Genomic DNA, 17,969 nt, shown 5'->3' on the forward strand with positions numbered 1-17,969 from the left:
TCAGGTCAGATTACCTGAAGGTGCTGGGGATATGGTTCGGAGCTGCTGGGGCGTGCACCAAAAATTGGGAGGAGCGCATAGCAAAGGTAAGGCAGAAACTGGGCTGGTGGGAGCAACGTTCCCTCTCCATTGCGGGCAAAACCCTGGTCATCAGGTGTGAGGCACTCTCGGTGCTACTGCACGTGGCGAAGGTCTGGCCCATAACCCGACCATCTTCAAATTCATCTGGAGATACAAGATGGACCGTGTCCGAAGGGACACCATGTACAAACCGCTGGAGAAGGGAGGGCGGAACGTACCCAACGCCTCCCTCATCCTGTTGGCCACCTTTGTGTCCAGCTGTATCAATCTGTGCGTGGACCCCCAGTATGCAAACATCAAGTGTCACTACATACTGAGGTTCTACCTGTTCCCGGTGTTACGAAGGATGGGCCTGGCCTCAATGCCGCGGAACGCTCCATGTAGTTGGACCGTACCGTACCACCTGTCCTTCGTGGAAAAGTTTTTGAAGAAAAACACCTTTGACCACAAGGCAATGAAACAGTGGTCAGCACGTAATGTCCTCGAGGCCCTCAGGGAAAAGGAGACCGTGGAGGACGTTGGATGGTTCCCTGAGCAGACTGCCAGAGTCATCTGGCAGAACGCCTCATCACCAGAACTTACAAACAAGCACCAAGACCTAGCTTGGCTGGTGGTGAGAAGGGTTCTCCCTGTCAGATTCTTCATGCACACCCGAAGGCTCTGCGCCAATGCACGCTGCCCTCGGAGTGGCTGTGGGGGAAATGAGACGGTAACACACCTCCTTGTGGAATGTGTCTTTGCAAAGAAGGTCTGGAGAGAGATGCAGTGGTATTTGTCAAGGTTTATCCCGAACAGATCTGTGACATAGGACTCTGTGCTCTACGGACTGTTTCCAGGGACACACACCGAGACAAATATCAACTGCAGCTGGAAGGTCATCAACTCGGTGAAAGACGCTCTTTGGTCTGCCCGAAGCTTGCTGATCTTCCAGTGCAAATAATTGTCCTCGACCGAGTGTTGCAGATTGGCACATTCCAAAGTCCAGGACTACGTGCTGAGGGACGCACCCAAGCTTGGGGCAGCTGCCGCCAAGGCGCAATGGGGAAAGACCACTGTGTAAGATCTTTCCAGCAAATGTACACCGAGGGGCGGGTAACAGTGTAAAGCCCCTCGGACTGGGCCACCAACACTCCAATGTATAAAACAAACATGACAATGTAAATATTTAAGGAGGAATTGTAATGTAAAGAGTGATATGTGTATAATAATATCAAAATTGAATGGAAGAAAGCCAAGGCAATGTGTAGCTCTGACGGAAATGTACAGTCAAGACAATTCGAAATGCTCTGTAATGCTTATGATAAATTTTATGAATAAAGTATATTTTTTTGAAAAAAAAAAGTTTATGTCGTGCTGAATGTTTGAGGTGAGGGACGCCATCAGTGTCCCTGCTGATTTCATCTGTGGGAAGTGCACCCATCTCCAGCTCCTCAGAAACCGCGTTAGGGAGCTGGAGCTGGATGAACTTTGGATCATTCGGGAGACAGAGGTGGTCATAGATAGAAGCTTCAGGGATGTAGTTACTCTGAAGAATAAAGATAGATGGGTGACGGTGAGAGGGGCTGGGAGGAAGCAGTCAGTACAGGGATCCCCTGTGGTCATTCCCCTTAGTAACAAGTATACCGCTTTGGATACTGTTGGAGGGGACGACTTATCAGGGGTAAGCCATGGGGTACATGTCTCTGGCACAGAGTCTGTCCCTGTTGCTCAGAAGGGAAGGGGGGAGAGGAGTAGAGCATCAGTCATTGGGGACTCCATAGTTAGAGGGATAGATAGGAGATTCTGTGAGAACGAGAGAGACTCACGGCTGGTGTGGTGCCTCCCAGATGCCAGGGTGCGTGATGTCTGGGATCATGTTTTCGCGATCCTTAAGGGGGAGGGGGAGCAGCCCCAAGTCGTGGTCCACATAGGTACCAAAGACATAGGTCGGGAAAAGGGAAAGGGATGTAAGGCAGGAATTCAGAGAGTAGGGTGGAAACTTAGATCTAGGACAAACAGAGTTATTATCTCTGGGTTGTTACCCGTGCCACGTGCTAGCGAGATGAGGAATAGGGAGAGCGAGGAGTTGAACATGTGGCTACAGGGATGGTGCCGGAGGGAAGGTTTCAGATCTCTGGATAATTGGCGCTCATTCTGGGGTCGGTGGGACCTCTACAAATGGGATGGTCTACACCTGGACCAGAGGGGTACCAATACCCTGGGGGGAAATTTGCTAATGCTCTTCGGGAGGGTTTAAACTAGTTAAGCAGGGGCTTGGGAACCTGAATTGTAGCTCCAGTATACAGGAGGTTGAGAGTAGTGAGGTCATGAGTAAGGTTTCAAAGTTGCAGGAGTGTACCGGCAGGCAGGAAGGTGGTTTAAAGTGTGTCTTCTTCAATGCCAGGAGCATCCGGAATAAGGTGGGTGAACTTGCGGCATGGGTTGGTACCTGGGACTTCGATGTTGTGGCCGTTTCGGAGACATGGATAGAGCAGGGACAGGACTTGTTGTTGCAGTGCCGGGGTTTAGATATTTCAGTAAGCTCAGGGAAGGGAGTAAAAGATGGGGAGGGGTGGCATTGTTAGTCAAGGACAGTATTACGGTGGCAGAAAGGACGTTTGATGAGGACTCGTCTACTGAGGTAGTATGGGCTGAGGTTAGAAACAGGAAAGGAGAGGTCACCCTGTTAGGGGTTTTCTATAGGCCTCCGAAAAGATCCAGAGGAAAGGATTGCAAAGATGATTCTGGATAGGAGTGAAAGCAACAGGGTAGTTTTTATGGGGGACTTTAACTTTCCAAATATTGACTGGAACGCTCGAGTACTTTAGATGGATCTGTTTTTGTCCAATGTGTGCAGGAGGGTTTTCTGACACAGTATGTAGATAGGCCAACGATAGGCGAGGCCATATTGGATTTGGCACTGGGTAATGAACCAGGACAGGTGTTAGATTTGGAGGTAGGTGAGCACTTTGGTGATAGTGACCACAATTAGATTACGTTTATTTTAGTGATGGAAAGGGATAGGTATATACCGCAGGGAAGAGTTATATCTGGGGGAAAGGCAATTATGATGCGATGAGGCAAGACTTAGGATGCATCGGATGGAGAGGAAAACTGCAGGGGATGGGCACAATGGAAATGTGGAGCTTGTTCAAGGAACAGCTACTGCGTGTCCTTGATAAGTGTGTACCTGTCAGGCAGGGAGGAAGTGGTCAAGCAAGGGAACCGTGGTTTACTAAAGCAGTCGAAACACTTGTCAAGAGGAAGAAGGAGGCTTATGTAAAGATGAGACATGAAGGTTCAGTTAGGGTGCTCGAGAGTTACAAGTTAGCTAGGAAGGACCTAAAGAGAGAGCTAAGAAGAGCCAGGAGGGGACATGAGAAGTCTTTGGCAGGTAGGATCAAGGAAAACTCTAAGGCTTTCTACAGATATGTCAGGAATAAAAGAGTGACTAGGGTAAGAGTAGGGCCAGTCAAGGACATTAGTGGGAAGTTGTGCGTGGAGTCCGAGGAGATAGGAGAGGTGCTAAATTAATATTTTTCGTCAGTATTCACACAGGAAAAAGACAATGTTGTCGAGGAGAATACTGAGATTCAGGCTACTAGATTAGAAGGACTTGAGGTTCGTAAGGAGGAGGTGTTAGCAATTCTGGAAAGTGTGAAAATAGATAAGTCCCCTGGGCCGGATGGGATTTAGCCTAGGATTCTCTGGGAAGCTAGGGAGGAGATTGCTGAGCCTTTGGATTTGATCTTTAAGTCATCTTTTGTCTACAGGAATAGTGCCAGAAGAGTGGAGGATAGCAAATGTTGTCCCCTAGTTCAAGAAGGAGACTAGAGACAACCCCGGTAACTAGAGACCAGTGAGCCTTACTTCTGTTGTGGGCAAAATCTTGTAAAGGTTTATAAGAGATAGGATGTATAATCATCTGGAAAGGAATAATTTAATTAGAGATAGTCAACATGGTTTTGTGAAGCGTAGGTCGTGCCTCACAAACCTTATTGAGTTCTTTGAGAAGGTGACTAAATAGGCGGATGAGGGTAAAGCAGTTGATATGGTGTATATGGATTTCAGTAAAGCATTTGATAAGGTTCCTCACGGTCGGCTACTGCAGAACATACGGAGGCATGGGATTCAGGGTGATTTAGCAGTTTGGATCAGTCATTGGCTAGCTGGAAGAAGACAAAGGGTGGTGGTAGATGGGAAATGTTCAGACTGGAGTCCAATTACTAGTGGTGTACCTGTTTTGGGGCCACTGCTGTTTGTTATTTTTATAAATGACCTGGAGGAGGGCGTAGAAGGATGGGTGAGTAAATTTGCACATGACACTGAAGTCGGTGGAGTTGTGGACAGTGCGGAACGATGTTACAAGTTACAGAGGGACATACATAAGCTGCAGCGCTGGGCTGAGAGGTGGCAAATGGAGTTTAATGCAGAAAAGTGTGAGGTGATTCACTTTGGAAGGAATAACAGGAAGCCAGAGTACTGGGCTAATGGTAAGATTCTACGCAGTGTGGATGAGCAGAGAGATCTCGGTTTCCTTGTACATAGATCCCTGAAAGTTGCCACCCAGGTTGAGAGGGTTGTTAAGAAGGCGTACGGTGTGTTAGCTTTTATTGGCAGAGGGATTGAGTTTCGGAGCCATGAGGTCATATTGCAGCTGTACAAAACTCTGGTGCGGCCGCATTTGGAGTATTGCGTGCAATTCTGGTCACCGCATTATAGGAAGGATGTGGAAGCATTGGAAAGGGTGCAGAGGAGATTTACCAGAATGTTGCCTGGTATGGAGGGACGATCTTATGAGGGAAGGCTGAGGGATTTGAGGCTGTTTTCATTAGCGAGAAGAAGGTTAAGAGGTGACTTAATTGAGGCATACAAGATGATCAGAGGATTAGATAGGGTGGACAGTGAGAGCCTTTTTCCTCGGATAGTGATGTTTAGCACGAGGGGACATAACTTTAAATTGAGGGGAGGTAGATATAGGACAGATGTCAGGGGTAGGTTCTTTACTCAGAGAGTAGTAAGGGCGTGGAATGCCCTGCCTGCAACAGTAGTGGACTCGCCAACAATAAGGGCATTCAAATGGTAATTGGATAGGCATATGGACGATAAGGGAGTAGTGTAGATGGGCTTTAGGTTGGTTTCACAGGTCGGTGCAACATTGAGGGCCGAAGGGCCTGTACTGCGCTGTAATGTTCTCTGTTCTATGTTCTAAGTGCTGGAAAATGGGATTAGAGTAGATAATTCCTGCTTAATGGCTGGCTCAGGCATGATGGGCTGAATGGCCTATTTTTGTGTTGTAAAACACTGTGACTCAATGTGTTCAAACATCCAGTTTGTGACCTGGGAACCAATGTATCCGGCGCACAGAAGGAACCTCCCCCCCTGCTGTTATTTATAATCTGAAAAGTATGGTGTTTGCTAAAATTCAGGTAGGGGGTACGAAGAACAAGTAGTGTGGGCTTTATTGCTTTAATTATAGCTTCTTTTTTGATTATAGGTATTGATTCTCCCAAAAACAGTGTGCAGCAACATGCAGTGACCTCTCAGATTAGAAGCTGACTTGTGTGGAAATATGGGGCTGAATTTTACAGGGGTGCAAAATGTTAGTTCCAATTAACCAACCGTCTTAACACAAGGCTTCCCTGCAACGATAACCTGTCGCCCAGCCGACAGTCTTAGTGAGCCGAGAATGGGTCCTCCGCCCCTCAGTGGGAGGAAGATGTGCCCTTGTGAGCTGACAGCCAATCCGATTGGCCGATGGCAAGTCTTGTAGATCCAGCAGCACTGGAAATCGATAGTGGGATCCTCTGGGACTGAAATTAGGCCCTGGGAAGATGACCAGTGGATCACATACTTTAGGTAAATCCTGGGATTACAGAGCGGGAAGGGGTTGGGTATCCTAGGAAGGTTGAGGGGGGGAGGAGTTGGTGCGATGGCAGTCGGGAGACAGGTGATGGAGACAAGGCGGGGAGACACCAACTGGGGTGGTGACATCTTGAGGTGCACAGGGCACCCCTCCTAATGATGTACCCTCCACCTCAGATGGTACAAAGGTGGACTCTCCACTCTTACCCGCCTGCCCACGTTAACATGGATGGGAAGCATAATATTCAGGTCAATTGGCTTGTTAACAAGTGCATGAATGATTTTCTTCCAAAATGGTAGAGAGGCTGCTGCTTTCGTTTCCTGCCGACATTCCATATTATAGGGAGTGGTTTGGGGATGGGCTGGAAGGAGGTGCGCTAGTCATATTTTATGAGGCAGCACTGCCAAAAACACACAGCAGAAGGCTGTAAAGTCCAGCCTCTTGTCTCATTTATAAGTGAGGAGTAAGGGTGGGAGGGGTGAGGTGCAGGGCAACACCAGGGAACAACTAACAATGCCAGGACCTGGGGTTCCTGCTGAAAGGCAGAAAAGGCCGAACTACTATAATTGTTTTTCTCTTCAACTTCGCGCCTGCGGCGCAAGGTCACATTGACAGGCCGACCAGCAGTCAGGTGGGAAAACCAGGCCGGCGATGGTTAGAACAGAGCAACGCAAGACAGAGGGGTAGATGAAGGCCAGGTGGAAACTTTCTCAATAAATAAAAGCAAATTACTGCGGATGCTGAAATCTGTAACCAAAGAAAAAATGCTGGAAAATCTCAGCAGCTCTGGCAGCATCTGGAGCGAGAGAAAAGAGCTAACGTTTCAAGTCCAGATGACCCTTTGTCAAAGCTCAAAACTTTCTTTGCGGATTGCAAAAAACGGACGGGAGAGACAACAGGAACACACGGTAGGGTAGAAGTCAACGACAGGTTTATTACGGTATACCCAAAATAATAAAACTACTACTCCTCACTCCGAAGGGCCACCCTCCCTGACCTGTACCCAGGTGTCGCGACTCAAGAAAGTATTCTGACGCATACATGAACATGGCCTCAAGCTAAACAGGTCCAAGTGTTGTTTTGGGACATCCACGCTTAAGTTCCTGGGCGATCAGACTTCGCAACACAGTGTGCGCCCGGACACAGAAAAAATTAAAGCCACCGAGGCAATGAAAGTCCCCGAGGACAAGAAGGCAGTACTGCGCTTCCTGAGTATGGTCAATTTCCTTGGCAAGTTCATCCAAAATTTGGCCAGACATACCACGGCCCTACGCAACCTGGTGAAAAAATCAACCACCTTTGAGTGGAAGGCGGAGCACTGAACATAGTGGCTGGATCTGAAAGCCAAGCTCACCACTGCACTCATCCTTGCATTCTTTGACCTAGACCGAGAGACCAAGATATCCACAGATGCGAGTCAGGATGGCATTGGGTTGCTTCAAAGAAACGACACGTCATCCTGGGTACCAGTAGCATACGCGTCACGGGCAATGACACCCACTGAGACCAGATATACGCAGATTGAGAAGGAGTGTTTAGGTCTTCTCACCGGCATCCTCAAATTTCATGATTATGTCTACGGCTTGCCAACATTTACTGTTGAAATGGATCATAGGCCTCTGGTCCACATCATCCAAAAGGGTCTGAATGACATAACGCCTCGTTTGCAGAGAATTCTGCTCAAACTCTGGAGATATGATTTCAATTTGGTGTACACACCTGGCAAGGTGCTCATCATTGCCGATGCTTTGTCCCGCTCCGTCAACTCACCCAATGAACCACTGGAGATCATCCAGCACATTGAATTACAGTTACAACTGTGTGCAAGCACTCTCCCGGCAACAGATGAGAAGATCGTTCTCATCATTCTCATCCGAGAAGCGACGGCGAAAGACCCCCTGTTGCAGCGAGTCATCCACAGCCTCAGCAATGGCTGGCAGAAAGGCAATGCCCTCAATTCTACAACGTCAAGGATGACCTGACGCTGATCGGCGGCATCCTGTTCAAGCTGGACAGGATAGTCATCCCGCTACGTCTCCAGAGCATGGTGCTGCGGCAGATTCATGAGGGACACCTGGAGGTAGAAAAGTGCAGACGCAGGGCCCGGCAAGCTGTCTACTGGCCCGGCATCAACCAGGACATCACGGACATGGTCTTGAACTGCGAAACCTGTCACAGGTTCCAACCAACGCAGAGTAAGGAGACGCTCCAACCACATGACCTAGAGACCTCTCCGTGGTCCAAGGTTGGCATTGAGCTATTCCACATGAATGGTCGCGACTATATCTTAATCATCGATTACTTTTCGAACTATCCTGAGGTGCTGAACCTGCCAGACCTCACCTCACGGACCGTCATCAAAGCGTGTAAAGAGACATTCTCACGGCATGGCATCCCGAACACCGTCATGAGCGACAATGGCCCGTGCTTCCACAGTCGAGAATGGTCCACGTTTGCCAAGAGCTACAATTTCAGGCATGTCACCTCCAGTCCGCACTATCCGCAGTCCAATGGCAAAGTCGCAAAAGGGGTGCACATCGTTAAGCAGCTCATCCACAAGGCCTCGGACTCCGCTTCCGACATACACCGAGCACTACTTGCGTACCGGGCTACTCCCTTGTCCACTGGCATGTCGCCAGCTCAACTGCTGATGAACAGGGACCTGTGGACGACGCTTCCAGCCATACACCTGCCCAAACTTGATCACCTCCCGGTGCTGCAGAAGATGCAGCAGCTTCGCGACAGACAGAAGCAGGGCTATGACGCACATGCCACCGATCTGGACGTGCTATCCCCGGCAGACACGGTCATGATCAAGATACCGGATGGTGTGTGGTTTGCTCCGGCTGTCGTTGTTCGACAGGCCGCGCCCAGATCCTCTGCCATACGTATGGCTGATGGCTCCATTGTGTGAAGATATCGAAGGGCACTGCCAAATGTTGCTTGTCCACAACCACTTTCCCCTCCATTTCCACAAGTCGCATTGCCATCTCCAGACACCTCGAACCACGAGGCCACCAGTCGTGCCTCCCACTCGCTTGTCAAGACACCGTTATCCCCTCCACCACCTCTCCGGCGGTCAACGACGATCAGACGCAAGCCTCAGAGACTGGACTTATGAGCATTTATTTTGTTTGTTCTGTTCTGTATTCCTCAGTCAGTCACATTAGACAGACACATTCACATGTATATACATCTAAAAAAAATAAAAAAAAATAAAGGGGGAGATGTCATGATATGCAAACATGCAACCAATGAACACTCAGAATAGGACACAACCAATGGGCAGTCAGGACACTCAGAGGTGGCATCACCACAAGGGGGCATGAAATAAACACTATAAAAGGGATGAGGCACTCACACCCTGCCTCTTTCCACAGACAGACATCTAGAGAGTTAGACAGGGTTGATCAGCAGCATCACACCCCAGCACGCGGCTTAGAGCAAGCTGGTACAGTTAGACTGAGTTACTACAGTTATATTAGCAGAGAGTCGAACTCATTTGAGGACTGTGTTACTAGTTCAATAAACACGTTGAACTCATTTCAGAGTCTGGAGCATTCTTTAGTTAATACTGCATCAAGTAGCAGCCTGTGTTATCCAAAACAGCATAACACAACACTACCGTTCCGCCCAAGCTGTTGAATTCCCTTCCCAAAAGGTTATACCTTGCTCCTGCTCTCTCCTCCTTTGACACGATCAAAATCAGGTTTTATTTGGTAACAGTCTTGTGAAGCACCTCGGGACATGTTACTACCTTAAACGCCGAATACAAAGCAAGTGGTTGTCGCTGACATTTATTTACTGTTGCCATAAAAATATTATTCCTGTAAGTATCGTCGTAGAAACAAGAGTGACCTCACTCAACTCTCTGTTTTATTGTATTTGATTTGAGTGGGTGAGGGATAAGCGGGGAAAGTGCGTTGCTCACTTCGATTGACAGGCTGACAATGCAGGGCACTAACTGCCGCCTAACTAACTGTGTTTGACATCGACCCGGCCTTTAGCTTTTGTTGGCCTGACCTTCTGCTAAGCACACAGAAATCTGTTTGATAGAGATTTAACTTGTAAAACTTCCTGTAACAGCAGCTTTCTCTTCATGGCCAACTGATAAGGGTTTAAGAGAGATTGTGGCGTTAGGACGTTCTGATGGATACAGAATTTGCTCAGTCACAGCAGGGTAAACACTAGAGAATATTGACGTGTTTAAAGAGCTTGAGCGCACGGTGAAGGGTGGGGAGCTGCGCTTCTCAAGATTTTCAAATCACCCCGGGCAGGAGCTAGGAGACCGTGGATGGAGCGGAGAGAAGTGTTTACATTCCCTTAATGGTTCAGGAAGCAAGGACATGAGGTCATGTTAATAAACCCTCTCTGCCACTGATTCAAGTACCAATGTTAAGAGCTCCTCTGATGCTGCTGATCATTAGGCAACAAGGCTCAGAGTTGTAAGGAGAAGGAAAAACCATTAAACATGACACACTGTCACCTCTTTGATAGATTGGAGGCCACCTGCCAGGGTCCTTGTTTCTCCATACACTCGGCCAATTGTCTCACAATCCATTCATACCGCATGGTTCAATGGCCTTTGTTGGTAGCTTATTCTTCCACTCTATTATCCTTTGTGGAGAAGTTCCACTTGACTTTCCTTCCAACTTTTTAAATGTCACGGTTGCCCTGAACCTTTCACAGTTTTGAACAATTTCTCTCCATTCCGCGAGAAACCACTTGGAGAAACTACATGAAGGACGGCATGGTAGAACAGTGGTTAGCACTGCTGCCTCACAGAACCAGGAACCCAGGTTCAATTCCGGCCTTGAGTGACTGGCTGTGTGCGGAGTTTGCACTTTCTCCCTGTGTCTGCGTGGCTTTCCTACGGGTGCTCCGGTTTCCTCCCACAAGTCCCGAAAGATGTGCTGTTTTTAAAAATAAGTTTAGAGTACCAATTCATTTTTCCCAATTTTTTTTAGGGGCAGTTTAGCGTGGCCAATCAACCTACCCTGCACATCTATGGGTCGTGGGGGCGAAACCCATGCAAACACAGAGAAAATGTGCAAACTCCACATGGACAGTGACCCAGAGCCGGGATCGAACCTTGGACCTCAGTGGCGTGAGGCCGCAATGCTAACCACTGCGCCACAGTGTTGCCCTGAAAGGCATGGTGTTAGGTGAATTGGGCATTCTAAATTCTCCCTCAGTGTACCTGAACAGGCGCCGGAATGTGGCGACTCGGGGATTTTCACAGCAACTTCATTGCAGTGTTAATGTAAGCCTACTTGTGACAATAAAGATTATTATAAAGGTTAGGTGGATTGGCCATGCTAAACAAAATTGCCCCATTAATGTCAAATGATGTGGAAATTTGGAGGAGTTGTGGGGTTATGGGGATAGGGCGGGGGAGTGGGCCTACGTAGGGTGCTCTTTCGAAGGGCCAGTGCCAAATCTATGTGCCAAATAGCCTCCTTCTGTACTTTAGAGCTTCTGTGGACATTGGCATGAAATTCATTCAATCACAGGGCTCCCTTTGAGTTGGAACGAGAGAGATGGCTGTTTCCCATGTGGTGGCAGGTAACTGGAGTGGAGCCGACAGGACTGTTCATTACCCGCACCCAAAGCCATTGAAGGAAATTACAGCATAACATTAGGGCTGATGCGATGCACAAATGCTGAAATTAGCCAATGAATATGCAGAGAAAGCCTTACTTATTCACTGCTGCAGAAATAAACTTTAGGAAATAAATGGGGCCTTTATAAAATTCATTCAAGGGTGTGGTCTTCTCTGGCTAGGCCAGCATTTATTCCCCAACCCTAACTGCCCTTATGAAGGTGGTGTTGAGCTGTTTCTTGAATCGCTGCAGTCCATGTGGTGTAGGTACACCCACAGTGCTGTTAGTGAGGGAGCGCCAGGATTATGACTGCGACGATGAAGGAACGGCGATATATAGGGCAATGGTGAGGTCATACCTGGAGTATTGTGCGCAGTTTTGATGTCCTTATCTGAGGAAGGATGTTCTTGCTATGGAGGGAGTGCAGCGAAGATTTACCAGGCTGATTCCTGGGATGGCAAGACTGTCATATGAGGAGGGACTAAATCAGTTAGGATTATATTCATTGGAGTTTAGAAGAGTGAGAGGGGATCGCATAGAAACTTAGAATTATAATAATCATTATTGTCACAAGTAGGCATACATTAACACTACAATGAAGTTACTGGGAAAAGCGCCGAGTCACCACATTCCGCCGCCTGTTCGGGTACACAGAGGGAGAATTCAGAATGTTCAAATGACCTAACAGCACATCTTTCGGGAGTTGTGGGAGGAAACCGGAGCACCCGGAGGAAACCCACGCAGACACGGGGAGAACATGCATACTCCGCACAGACAGTGACCCAAGCATGGGTCGAACCTGGGACCTTGGCGCTGTGAAACCATAGTGCTAACCACTATGCTACCGTGCTGCCCATAAAACTCTAACAGGGTTAGACAGGGTAGATTCAGAAAGAATGTTCCCGATGGTGGGGGAGTCCAGAACTAGGGGGTCACAGTTTGAGGATAATGGTAAACCTTTTAGGACTGAGGGAGGAGACATTTCTTCACACAGGGAGTGGTGAATCAGTGGAATTCGCTGCCACAGAACGTTGTTGAGGCCAAAACGTTGTGTCATTTCAAGAAGGAATTAGATATAGCTCTTGGGGTTAAAGGGATCAAGGAGTATGGGAGGCGGGATCAGGGTATTGAACTTGATGATCAGCCATGATCATAATGAATGGCAGAGTAGGCTCGAAGGGCCGAATGGCCTCTTCCTGTTTTTCTTTTCTATGTTTCTATATATTTCCAAATCAGCTTGGTGAGTGGGGTTAAGTAAAAGGTCACTCAAGAAAACAATGCTGATCTGTTTTTGACTTCCTGGTGTTTATGTGAAGTTGGAGAAAGCACTGTGGTGAGTTGCTGGAGGAGTCTGAAGATTTATGCTGTCTGCAGGAAGACAGACAATCCCTTGTATAGGCATGAGGCATAGAATCATAGAATAGAACATCTACAGTGCAGAAGGAGGTCATTCAGCTCATCAAGTCTGCCCTGATCATCTGAGAGAACACCCCACCCAGGTTCACACTCCCATCCACCCCACCCACGAAACCTAACCTGCACTGAGGGGCAATTTATCATGGCCAATCCACCTAACCCGCGCATCTTTGGACTGTGGGAGCAAACCAGAGCGTCCGGAGGAAACCCACACAGATATTGAGAGAACGTACCATCTCCACACAGTCACCCGAAGCCGGAATTGAAGCCAGGCTTCCTGGCGCTGTGAGGCAGCAGGTGCCACGATGCCACCGTGCCGCAGGTATGGCAGTGCCGCCTGCTCTGGATCAGGAACAGAACATAAGGACTTAAAATTAGGAGCAGATCTACCCCATATGGCCCATCGCATCTACTCCACCATTCAATATGGTCATGGCTGTTCATCGATCTCAGCTCCACTACCAGCCAGTTCCCCTTGATTCACTAAGAGACCAAAATTCTGTTTCAACCTTCAATACATTCAACTATAAAGAATCCATAACCTTTTGGAGTAGAGAATTCGAAAGGTTCGCAGCCCTTTGAGTGAAAAAATGTCTCTTTATCTCAGTCCTAAACCTTTGGCTCCTTGTCTTGAGAGTGTGTCCCTGGGCGGGATTCTCCCCTACCCGGCGGGGGGTCGGAGAATCCCGCCCCCTGTGTTCCAGATTCCCTAGCTAGGGGGAAACAACCTCCAAGTGTCTACCTTATCAAGCCCCTTCGGAATCTTATAGGTTTCAATGTGATCACCTCTCATTCTTCTCAACTCCAGAGAACATAGACTCAATTTACTCGGCCTCCCTTCATGGGACAACCCCCTCATCCCAGGGGCCATCTAATGAACCTTCTCCGTATTGTCCCCAAGGCAAGTATATCCTTCCTTAAACATGGAGTCCAAAATGGCACATGGTATTCTGAATGCGCCCACACTAAAGCCCTGTACAATTGCAGCAAAACTTTTTTTAGTTTTGCACTCCAATCCCCTTGTAATAAAAAGAAAAAACATTTTAAAAATTATTCTTCATAACTACTGGGCAGCTCAACATTCTGCCCATACCCAACAGAGATGGCATATTATTGGCAGGGTCGTGCTCTTGGAGCCGCACAACATTGACCCCAGACTCCATGAAGCCTCATGGCAACATGTCAAATCTAGGCAAAGGTTCCTCCTGCTGATTACCATCCACTGCACTTCTTTGTATTGAAGACCACTTGAAACTCATAGGGTGGGAAGGATACAGAATGCACTCTGGGTGGGGGACTTCAATGTCTGTCATCAGTACGATGTGGAGATGCCGGCGTTGGACTGGGGTGTGCACAGTAAGAAGTCTTCCAACGCCAAGTTAAAGTCCAACAGGTTTGTTTTCGAATCACTAGCTTTCAGAGCACAGCTCCTTCCTCAGGTGAATGAAGAGGTGGGTTCCAGAAACATATATACAGACAAAGTCAATGATGCAGGACAATACAAACCTGTTGGACTTTAACCTGCTGTTGTGAGACTTCTTACCGTATCACCACAACTTGCCAGCACCACTGCTGACAGAGCTGCGTCTTAGCTGCTGGGCCTGCAGCAGGTGTTGAGGGAATCAACAGGTGAAAAAGGCCTTTTCCTCACAAATCTAACTGCCCTTGACAGTATTGATAGGAGTGACCTCCACACAATCCTTGTGAAGACCAAGTCCCATTCCCATTGAGCATACACTACTACATCACCGTGCAAAATGGGAAAGATTCAGAACAGAACTCGCAGCTTAAAGCTGGCCATCCATGAGTCGCTATGAGCCGTCAGCAGCAGAATTGTATACAACTACAATCTGGAGATTCCTGCCGAGCATATTCCCCACCTACCATTACCATTAAGCCAGGAGATCAATCCTGGTTCAATGAAGAGTGTAGGAGGGCATGCTAGGAGCACTGCCATTGCTGAATTCTCCAACAGCAACATCCTGGAGGTTACTATTAACCCGAAACTGAACTGGACCAGCCATACAAATACTATGGCTACAAGAGCAGGCTAGAGAATTATATGGGGAGTATGAAATGAAATGAAAATCGCTTATTGTCACAAGTAGGCTTCAAATGAAGTTACTGTGGAAAGCCCCCAGTCGCCACATTCCGGCGCCTGTTCGGGGAGGCTGGCACGGGAATTGAAACGTGATGCTGGCCTGCCTTGGTCTGCTTTCAAAGACAGCGATTTAGCCCTGTGCTAAACCAGCCCCTATGTGGAGGTCTTGTGGCACTGTAGTAGCATCCCTATCTCTGGGCTAGGTGATCTGGGTTCAGGTCCAATGCCAAAACCTTTTGGTCATGGAAGGAGCGTTCATACCATCATTCAATGGGCTGATAATCAGCTCAGGAATATTTCCACCACTTTACCCACTATTTCCCAAAGGAAACAAATGTGTGAAGATACGCAAATAAAAAATGGGAACTATCTCACCTCCTGACTTGTCATCCACCATCTACAAGGCGCAAGTCAGAAGCATGATGGAACGCTCTCTATTTTCCTGGATAAGTGCAGCTGCAACAACACTCAAGAAGCTGTACACCATCCAGGATAAAGCAACCCATCCACTATCCACCACTATGGGCGGTAGCACTGTGGCTTCACAGCGCCAGGGTCCTGAGTTCAATTCCCGCTTGGGTCATTGTCTGTGTGGAGTCTGCACGTTCTCCCCGTGTCTGCGTGGGTTTCCTCCGGGTGTGTTGAATCCCAAATTTCTTTATCCGTCAGTCTGGCCTCAATAAAAGTCGAGATGGATTTGCACGTATAACATTAGTTATTTTATTCAGCTTGCAAGCTAAACTTAGTCCACAGTGATACAGATAACATGTTGCTCTCTGCAGCTCCGGGACTAAGTGAATGTCCCAGACAAAGAGATCAGTACTGATACATTCAAATGGCATCAAGTTTCACATACTCGACACCCACAGGTCATCCTATGTCCCTCCTGACCTGTTTGATCTATTCTGATTGGCTCACTTCCAATCCCTTTCTCCGGCCCCTATCAATTCAGTGTCACTCTCATAGACACACCTCTTCCTGCTTTTTTCCATGCGGTCTAAAATCCTTTGTCTCTACTTGCCAGAATCAAAGTGGCTTATTTCTACATTACATTAACTAATATCTCTAAAGTAACTATTTTATATCACATTTGTCAGGTGCACCGGTTTCCTCCCACTAGTCCCGAAAGACATGCTGTTAGGTGAATTGGACATTCTGAATTCCACCTCAGTGTACCCGAACAGGCGCCAGAGTGTGGCGACTCGGGGATTTTCACAGTAACTTCATTGCAGTGTGTGGCGACTCGGGGATTTTCACAGTAACTTCATTGCAGTGTTGATGTAAGCCTACTTGTGACACTAATAAAGTTATTATTATTATTATACATTCACTCCCTCCACCGCCGACACAGAGTAGATGCAGTACGTACCACCGACAAGACGGACTGTACCAACTCACCAAGGCTCCTTCAACAGCAGCTTCCAAACCCACAATCTCTACCACCTAGACGGACAAGGGTAGCTGATACCTGGGAACACCGCCACCTGCAGGTTCCCCTCCAAGTCATTCGCCATCCTGACTTGGAAATATATCACCGCTTCTTCACTGTTGCTGGGTCACAACCCTGGATCTCCCTCCCTAACAGCACTGCGGGTGTACCTACACCACACGGTCTGCAGCAATTTAAGCAGATGACTTACTACCACGTTCTCAAGGGCAATTATGGATGGACAACAAATCCTAACCTAGTCAACAATGTACTGAGAAAGAATAAAAACAAAGCATCTGAGGCTTTAAAAAAAGTACAACCACAATGAATAGTGCCACATTTCTCCACATTGTACTCCATCTGCCACCTTCTTGCCCACTCGTTTAACCTGTCACTGGTCGGGAAGCAGCGATGATGCATACATCCCATGAACGCATTTTCAAAAAACAGATGGAATTTCAGCAACAATTCTCCGCCAGTACAATAAATGAACTTTGTGTGATTTTTATTCCATTGCTCAGCTAATGACAGGGTGTGGAAAGTCAACCTTGTTATTGTAAGAAGCTGCAGTGATCACTGTATTCTTTTATCATTTCAATATTTGGCTTCTCGTACTGCTTAGACGTAAATGCTGACAGGCTGAAATTATTTGGGCCCTGCGTAAAGCTCTGCCGATGTGAACTGGATTGGAAAATCGTGTTTCATATTGTCAAACCTTTGGAGGGAGTCAGATAGGATTAAACCGTGCGCATGTTGGGATTGAAGGTATCAATAATTATCATGAGGATCCATACTTATTAGAACTTGTCAGTCGTGGCTCAGTTGGCAGCACTCTCGTCTTATAGTCAGAAGGTTGTTTGTTCTTGAGTGTACAATCTAGGTTGACACTCCGAGTGTAGTACTGAAGGAGATCTGCAGTCTTAAGGCCTTAACTGAGGTTTTGTAAGGCTCCTTAGATGGAGCTGAACGATCCCCTGGCACTGTTTTGAAGAGAGGCTGGAGCATGCTCCATGATGTCCTGATAGCTAGCCCTCAACCAACATCGCTGAAACAGATAATTTGAATTTGGATTTGGATTTTGTTTATTGTCATGTGTACCGAGGTACAGTGAAAAGCATTTTTCTGCGAGCAGCTCAACAGATTATTAAGTACATGAAAAGAAAATACATAATAGGGCAACACAAGGTACACAATGTAACTTCATAAACACCGACATCGGATGAAGCATACAGGGGTGTAGTGTTTTTTACATAGAATTTACAGTGCAGAAGGAGGCCATTCGGCCCATCGAGTCTGCACCGGCTCTTGGAAAGAGCACCCTACCCAAGGTCAACACCGCCACCCTATCCCCATAACCCAGTAACCCCACCCAACACTAAGGGCAATTTTGGACACTAAGGGCAATTTATCATGGCCAATCCACCTAACCCGCACATCTTTGGACTGTGGGAGGAAACCGGAGCACCCGGAGGAAACCCACGCACACACGGGGAG

The sequence above is a fragment of the Scyliorhinus torazame genome, chromosome 3, assembly GCF_047496885.1.
Source record: "Scyliorhinus torazame isolate Kashiwa2021f chromosome 3, sScyTor2.1, whole genome shotgun sequence".
Taxonomy (NCBI): Eukaryota; Metazoa; Chordata; class Chondrichthyes; order Carcharhiniformes; family Scyliorhinidae; genus Scyliorhinus; species Scyliorhinus torazame.